Raw genomic sequence first — 8,908 nt, forward strand, 5'->3', positions numbered from 1 at the left:
TTGCACAGCAAAGGAAACAATCAACAAAACAACAGGAAAGCCCACTGCATGGAAGCATATATTTGCCAATGTTATCACCAATAAGGTTTTAATCTCCAACGTTTACAAGGAACTCATACAACTTAACAACCCAATCAAAAAATGGGCAATGGACCTAAATATATACTTTTTAAAAGAAGACATAAGAAAGGCCAAGAGACATATGAAAACATCCTCATAGTCACTATTCATCAAATAGATGCAAATCAAAACAACAATGAGGTACCATCTCATACCTGTCAGAATGCCTATCATCAACAAATGAACAAGTCACAAGTGCAGGCCAGGATGCAGAGAAAAAGGAACTCTCGTGCATTGCTGGTGGGAATGCAGACTGGTGCAGCCATTGTAGAGAACAGTATGGAGTTTCCTCAAATAAAGAAAACAAAAATGGAACTTTCATTTGACCCAGTGATCCCACTTATAGGACTATATCCCAAGAAACTAGAAACACCAATCAGAAAGGATATATGCATCCGTATGTTCATAGCAGCACAATTCACCATAGCTAAGATTTGGAAATAGCGTAAGTGCCCATCAGCAGATGAGTGGATTAAAAACTGTGGTACATCTACACAATGGAATACTATGATGCAGTAAAAAAGAATGAATTCTTACCATTTGCAACAGTATGGATGGAACTGGAGAGCATTATCCTAAGCGAAATAAGCCAGTCAGAGAAAGATAAATATCACATGATCTCACTCATTTATGGAATACTAGATGCCCAGTGCACAAACATCATGCATGAGGCGGGGGTTCCCCTCAGCCCAGCCTGCACCCTCTCCAATCCAGGACCCCTTGGGGGATGTCCACCTGCCAGTTTAGGTCTGATCCCGGGGATCAGACCTTAACTGGCAGGCGGACATCCCTCTCACAATTCTGGACCACTGGCTCCTAATTGCTTACCTGCCTGCCTGCCTGGTTGCCCCTAACTGCCCCCTTCTGCTGGCCTGATCTCCTCTCAGTGCCTCTGTGTGCCAGCCTGGTAGCCCCCAACTGCCCCCCTCTGTCAGCCTGGTCACCCCTAACTGCCCCCCCTACCAACCTGGTCGCCTCTTACTGTCCCCCATGCCTGGTCGCCCCCAACAGTCCCCCCTGCCAGCCTGCTTGCCCCACACAGCCTGCTTGTTCAGTCAATTGGTTGTCCTTCACTAACCCCCTTGCTGGCCTGGTCGTAGGCAGCCATCTTGTGAGGGCATGAGGGTTAATTTGCATATTACCTCTATTATATAGGATAATGAACAACATAAACTGATGAACAAAAACAGATCCATAGACAGAGAAGCATTGATCAGACCATCAAACCTCGGAGGGAAGATAGGGGAAGGTGGGGATGAGGGAGAGAGATCAACCAAAGGACTTGTATGCATGCATAAAAGCCTAACCAATGGATACAGACACCAGGGGGTGACAGTATGAGTGGGGCATTTGGGGGGCAATGGGGCAATAAAGACACATATGTAATACCTTAATCAATAAAGAAAAAAATTAAAAAAAAATAATATTTTTAAATTTTTTTCAATCAAAGTGGTTTTCACTATTTTGCTCAAGATTCATATTTAAATATAAATCAGGATATTAATCTTTGTAGTTTTGAGATATTTTTAGAATCCTATATTCTGGCCTTATCATTCTTAAAGTAAGGCGAAGAAAAATTTCTGGACAATTTAGAACAAAGTTATGACATTTCCAGCTACTTTAAAAACAAACTGGCTTTTAAGTAAAGGTCTGAAACCTTGATAACTCCCAGAAATCATGAATCCCAGCCCACGAAGGCACTTAAAAGTGTCTTAAATTTTTTCAACTTAAACAAAAGATTGCACTAAATTCTGAAATTAGGTGTGGAAAAGAACCTGACATACAGATTAAGATGCCTAGGACAAGTTTACATTGTACCAGGGAGCCTTAAAGTTTTGTCTGTGGGTAAATGGTAGTTACTCTCAAACTGACATTACCACCTACCAAAGCTAGATAACAAGAACATTTTCACTGACATGGCAAATATAACTACCAAATTCTTTTTTATCTGGAAAGAGTATTTTAACAGGTTTTGAAAAAGTAGGGAAAGGATCAAAAGTTTTAAGCCTAAAATTTAAGTATGAAATCTTCCACACAAACTTTTCTCCTTATATTAAAGGTACTAAATAAATTATACTTAAATGTCTTCTTTAAAGTATTAGGGAGAGGGGGCTGTTTTTATTACCAAGTGGTATTCCATCCAGTAGTAGGGAGTTAAAAAGTAAAAGTGGATTTTTTGTCTTAAAAGATTATATCAGAGGCAGAAATGATATGTCACAGATGAGAACACAGGCTACCTCTTCTAATTTATTCATTACAAACAGCACACCATTTCTTTGAAATAGGAGCTTACAGCAGCATTCTGGCGGCTTTTTTTTTTTTTTTTAATCCTCACCCGAGGATATGTTTTTATTGATTTTTTGAGAGAGGGAAAGAGAGAAAAATGTGAGAGAGAAACATTGATTGGCTTTGTCCCCCCCCTACATGGAATTGACCCTGCAACGTAGGTATGCCCTGACTGGGAATCGAACCCACAACTTTTTGATGTGTAGGATGATGCTCCTGACCAGGGCTGGCAGTTTCTTGAAGTCAGTCATTTTCTTTCTCAGTCTTGATGTGGCTTCTTCTGTAAGTTATAAGACTTCTGCTCAGTTTATTATTCAGGTTGATCTTTCTGTATTTCAGTTGTAATTCCAGTTTGGTACTGGGAGGTGAATGTGGTAACATCCACCTATTCTGCCACCATCTTGGATCTCTGAAGTATGTTTTTTAAAAGATCAGACACTTCTCATTTAAGAGAAAGTGGAAATTATTTAAAATAAATGCAAAGAGTAAAGAATGATCTATATATCCAATTAAAATTATATTAAAACTTAAATATAAAATATACACAGAAGTAAAATTTTCCCTCTCCCAAAGTAAGGAAATTACACAACACAAAACAAATCTACATGTACTGTGATCATTTCTTGTTTTCATACATGCAAAAAAATAAAATTTCATTTTTAAATTTTTAGAGTTATATAGTTAGAAATATATAATTCTACTTTTATAGGTAGGTCAACTAGGAGAAATAAGTTAGCACAATCATTTGAATTGGTTGTCTACACATTGGACAGGGCTTATTTCTTTTTCTTTTCTTTTCTTTTTCTTTTTTTTTAGCTTTTTTGCACATGTAAAGCATGCCATAAGATGTTCTGTTTTGCCATGGACGATGCAACCATTTTCAGGTCAGCCTTGGGAAATCACACAAGGTTCGCTGGCATTATTGGGAAAATTAGATTCCACATTTCCTTTGTCTTGTGTTTCTTCCCTCTCATACTCTTTGACTTCTTCTTGGCTGCTATAAATGATGCTATCAGAAATTGATGGCTGAGAATAGTCCTCACTTTCTTGGGATTGGGAGGCTTGTGTGATCTCTTCATGATTTTCCTCAACACATGATTCTTGGGAATCATTCACTGTACTTTTTTTACAATCAGGGACATCAAAGCCCTCTTCTACTGGTGTTGAGTTTTCTAGTTTGGTTTCCTCAGGCATTCTTCATTTTTCTTTCCCTTTGTCTTCAGAAAGCCAATTCTCATGAAGGGCCCAACATCTGTTGCAATGTGATGGCAGGGGAGGATTCATTTCACTGCATGAAGTACACTTCCAATAGTCAGCTAAGGAAATTTCAGGATCATCTTCAAATGAGTCTGTATCACTCTCCCTTGAGTGTTACACAGTAACTTGATATACCTCATCATCTTCATCTGAGAGTTCTTGTCCTTCTTCAGTGAGGTTATAATCTTCTGAATTGAAAGACTCAACTTCAAATTCTACACTGAATCAATCTGAAACTGAATATTGATCCAACCAATCACCTAATTGTTCACTTAGACCAGCCTCAAGATCCGGATTTGATGAAGTCCCTGTTGATTCACTGCTACTGCTTCTTTCACAGCATATCTCCCTTACTACACACAGAACCCAAGGCTTTAATCAAAGGAAAAGGAAATACTATCAGATCTGTGACACATTTGTTGACGTTCACCAGATAATTCATCTGAGTTTTCTTCTGTCTCACTAATTGTTCTCCTTCTAGATGAGGTAGATGGTCTAGAAACCAAATCTGAAGATGAAGGTTTCTCTTCCTGCAGCTCTTGTACAGAGTCCTTTTGATCACTCCCATCTTCAAGGTGACATCTGTTTTCACTCACAGATGTGCCTGAATCTGATGGTTCCGGCTGATTGACTATTACCAAGTTTCTGAAGATCATTGTGGATATTTTCCTGTGTATCTTCACAGAGTAACTTGGCACTCCACACAAATCCCCTAGAAGATCATTGGAACAATATACAATATGCTGTTTCTTCTCAACATATAATCATTTCTTCATAATATACTAACCAAGATAAAATATAACCTCTTTCATAGTATAAGGGTCTTTTTGTGCACCAACAGATTTTAACAACTTCCAAAACAATGGCTTTGGTCTAACCAGGGTCTCTTTTTTTTTAATTTTTATTGTTCAGATTATTACAGATGTTCCTCATTTTTCCCCCCACAGCTCCCCTCCACCTGGTTCCAACCCCACTCCAGGCTTTCCCCCCACCCCCCACTGACCTCGACCAAAGGTGTAAGCTCTTTGTCCAATCTCTTCCCGCTCCCCCAACAACCCCATTCCCCCAAGAATTGTCAGTCTGCTTCCTTTTCATGCCCCTGATTCTATTACATTCACCAGTTTGTTCTGTTCATCAGGTTTTTTATTCATTTGATTTTTAGGTTCACTTGTTGATAGATATGTATTTGTTGTCACTTCGTTGTTCATAATTTTTTATCTTTACCTTTTTCTTCTTCCTCTTCTTAAAGAATACCCTTTAGCATTTCATATAATACTGGTTTGGTGGTGATGAACTCCTTTAGCTTTTTCTTGTCTGTGAAGCTCTTTATTTGATCTTCAATCTACACTAATAAAAGAGAAACATGCAAATTGACCATACTTCTGCTATGCCCACAAGCCATGCCCACCAGCCAATCAGGAGCAAGTATGCAAATTAACCCAACCAAGATTGTTGCGGCCACGGAGCAAACAGGAGGCTTTGGTTTCCCCGGCAATGAAGGAAGCCAAGCTTCCTGGCCAGCCCTGGCCTCCGCTCAAGGCTACAACATTTCAATTATACAAGATAAATGAATCCCAGATACCAGGGCCTCCACTTGGGTCACTGGGTGGCGTGGCCAGCCTGCAAACCACCACAGGCCCCTCGCCCAGCCTGACTCATGCCCCAAGGGAACCCCCACCCTGATCCAGGACACTCTTCAGGGCAAACCAGCCAGCCCGCACCCGTGCACCAGGCCTCTATCCTATCTAATAAAAGAGTAATATGCAAATTTATCATCACTCCAACATGCAAGATGGCTGCCCCCATGTGGACACAAGATAGCCACCACAAGATGGCCAGCAGGGGAGAGTAGTTGGGAGGGACCAGGCCTGCAAGGGAGGGCAGTTGGGGGTGATCAAGCCTGCAGGGGAGGGCAGTTAGGGGTGACCAGGCTGGCAGAGGAGAGAAGTTGGGGGCAACCGGGCCTGCAGGAAAGGGCAGTTGAGAGGGGATCCTGCATTGGAGGGCAGTTAGGGGTGACCAGGCCTGCAGGGGAGGGCAGTTAGGCATCAATCAGGCTTTCAGGGGAGTGGTTAGTGGGTGATCAGGCTGGCAGGCAGAAGCAGTTAGGGGCAATCAGGAAGGCAGGCAGGCGAGCAGTTGGGAGCCAACACACCTGGATTGTGAGAGGGATGTCCGACTGCCCATTTAGGCCCAATCCTATTGGGATTGGGCCTAAATGGGCAGTCGGACATCCCTCGAGGGGTTCCAGATTGGAGAGAGTGCAGGCTGGGCTGAGGGACACACCCCCCCGCCCCATGCACAATTTCATGCACCAGGCCTCTAGTTCTAAATGATAGCTTGGCTGGGTAGAGTAATCTTGGTTGTAGGTTCTTGCTATTCATCACTTTAAATATTTCTTGCCACTCCCTTCTGGCCTGCATAGTTTCTGTTGAGAAATTAGCTGACAGTCACATGGGTACTCCCTTGTGGGTAATTAACTGTTTTTCTCTTGCTGCTTTTAAGATTCTCTCTTTGTCTTTTGCCCTTGGAATTTTAATTATGATGTGTCTTGGTGTGGTCCTCTTTGGATTTCTCTTGTTTGGGGTTCTCTGCGCTTCTTGGACTTGTAAGTCTATTTATTTCACCAGGGAGGGGAAGTTTTCTGTCATTATTTCTTCAAATAGGTTTTCAATATCTCACTCTCTCTCTTCTTCTGGCACCCCCATAATTCGGATGTTGGTACACTTGAAGTTATCCCAGAGGCTCCTTACACTATCTTCATATTTTTAGATTCGTTTTGCTTTTTGCTTTTCTGGTTGGTTGTTTTTTGCTTCTTCGTATTTCAAATCTTTGACTTGATTCTTGGGATCCTCTAGTCTGCTGTTGAATTTCTGTATATTATTCTTTATTTCAGTCAGTGTATGCTTAAATTCTGATTGGTCCTTTTTCATATCATTCAGGGTCTCACTAAATTTCTCAGAGGTTTCTAGAAGATTCTTGAGTAACATTATAACCATGGTTTTGAACTCTATATCCAGTATTTTGCTTTCATCCATTTCTTTCATTTGTGACTTGTTTCTTTGTCTCTGCATTTTGGCTGCTTCCTTGTGTTTGTTTCTATGTACTGGGTAGCTGCTAAGTCTCTTTGAGTTGATAGAGTGGCCTTGTGTGGTAGGTGTCCTATAGGACCCAGTGGCTCAGCCTCCCCAGTCACCTGAGGTGGACGCTCTTGGTGCACCCCTTTGTGGGCTGTTTGCACAATCTTGTTGTAGTTAACCCTTGATTGCTGTTGGTATCACTGGGAAGAACTGACCTCCAGGCCAATTGGCTGTGATGACCAGCTGTGTCTGCACTGAAAGATCTATTGCACAGGAGACACCCTTATGGGGCAGGACTTGCTTCAGTGGGGCTTTGGTGCTCACTGAGTCTGCCCCTTGAGTGTGTCTCTTATGGATGTGAAGCGTTGTAACCCAGTATGGTCTCACTCTGACCACTGGGTACACTGGCTTTTGGCTCTCCAAGGAGGTGCTAGGTCAGCCATTGTCTGGGGCCACCCAGCAGGAGCTACAGAGACATCTTCAGATTCCTTCTCCTTGTATGGGGTTTGGAAGTGCCCAGACAAGGCCCAGCTGTGAAGCAAGGCAAGTTATTGCAGCCAAGCCTTGGGCCTTCTTTTGAAAGCTCTGGGGCTCTCTGACCCATCTGCAGTTTGACAGGTTTTAGGCAGAGAAAGGACAGGCCATTCATATGCAAAAGTCGATGCGCACAGCTTGGGTGGGGTTGTAAATTGGGTGGGGTGGGGTCTCTGGGAATCACCAGGGCAGAGCAAACAGCAGTGGCTGCCAGTCAGCCCTGCACTGGAGAGGTCCCTGGGTCTCTCCCATGCGCCCGTGCAGGAACAATGATCGCTGCGAGCACCTCTGAGAGAAAGCCACCCTCGTGTTCCTGTCCCCATGCCAGACAGTCCAGTTTCTCCCTGTATGTGTCTGGATCCCCCAGAGTCTTGTCCAAAACTGGAATGCATAGCAAGTGGGAGCTTGTATCTCCGTACAGATTAAAAGAGCAGCACATCCAGGTTCCAGCACTTTCCATGCCTCCACACCTCTTACAGGTCTCAATATGCTTTCTTCATCTTTCTAATTGTGGAACTTCCAGTCAGCCAGATTTCCCATGGTTCTGGGTGGTAGTTGTTCTGCCTTTTAGTTGTAATTTTGATGTGGTTGTGATAGGCATCAAGTATAGGTGTTTACCTATGCCACCATCTTGGTTCTCTAACCCAGGTCTCTTGTTCAGAAGCTGGAATCTGTGAGGTGCTCACAGCACCATCAGTAGACACAGACATACTGGTATTGCACATCTGCTATGTCCAGAGGAGGCTCCTGATGTAGGAAGCGGCAGGGCCTCAGTCAGAGGGCTTAGGACTGCCCCTCAGGCTTGGCTTCTTCCTCCATTCTTCTTCTAGAAACACAAGCCCACACATGCCCCAGGAGGAGCAAAGCTAGACAATGGGCACTGAAATTGTGACCCCTACCACCTGAGGACACTGCACCCTCCTTTGCTTTTTGAGATTCCTTATCCAGATTTGCTCTTTCTCTCCCTTCATCCTTCCCCTGCTGTCTCCTCTACTACCACTGACTTGAAAGAAAATAGGAAGAGGAATTCTAACAGCTCCCTTTGGTAAAAAGCTGTTCTCAGCTAGAGAGGAACCAGCAATTGTTCTCAACTTTATCCAGGACCCTGATGGATTCACCCAAATTTAGCTATTACAACATGTAATCCTGGCTATTCTGACCTATTCCAATTAATACACCTACTGATTTATGAGAGCAAGGCAACAGAATTACTAAATAAGGTCTTCTGTGAAACTGTAGAGGAGTCTGTTTTTTCTGAAAAAAAAAAAAAAAAAAAGGCCTGGTCACCATAAGAAATATTGTAGAAAAACTGAAATGTGATTTACAAAGAGAAAACAGAAGCAAACATAGGGCTGCTCCAGGACTGTGAGAGGATATTTTCCCCTTCTTACTAATACTTTAGGAGAAATTGAAATTATTATAAAAGGAGAAGTTACTAAGGCCCTCATAGATACTTGGGCTACTTTGTTATTAACCCTACCCAACTAAGTTTCCCTCTCCCTCTCCCTTGGAGTAAAGCTTCTATGTAAATGGTAGGGGTATCTGAGCAACCAATGGCTGTTTTAAGTTCAGAACCTGTCCCCTTTCAACTAGGGCATGTTACAGGGCAACATACATTTTATAGGTCAAAT

At 42.6% G+C, this 8,908-nt stretch overlaps 1 pseudogene across 1 annotated transcript; it reads right to left on the reverse strand.

The window, feature by feature from the left end:
* Positions 1–3,124: 3,124 nt before the first annotated feature.
* Positions 3,125–8,002, reverse strand: LOC307100901 (E3 ubiquitin-protein ligase Mdm2-like; annotated as a pseudogene). Its single transcript has 2 exons — positions 7,905–8,002; positions 3,125–4,536 (listed from the first exon to the last, which is right to left on the reverse strand). The product of its transcript is annotated as an E3 ubiquitin-protein ligase Mdm2-like (transcript).
* Between the last annotated feature and the right edge of the window lie 906 nt (positions 8,003–8,908).

This window comes from Cnephaeus nilssonii (assembly GCF_951640355.1).
Source record: "Cnephaeus nilssonii genome assembly, chromosome: 6".
Lineage (NCBI taxonomy): Eukaryota > Metazoa > Chordata > Mammalia > Chiroptera > Vespertilionidae > Cnephaeus > Cnephaeus nilssonii.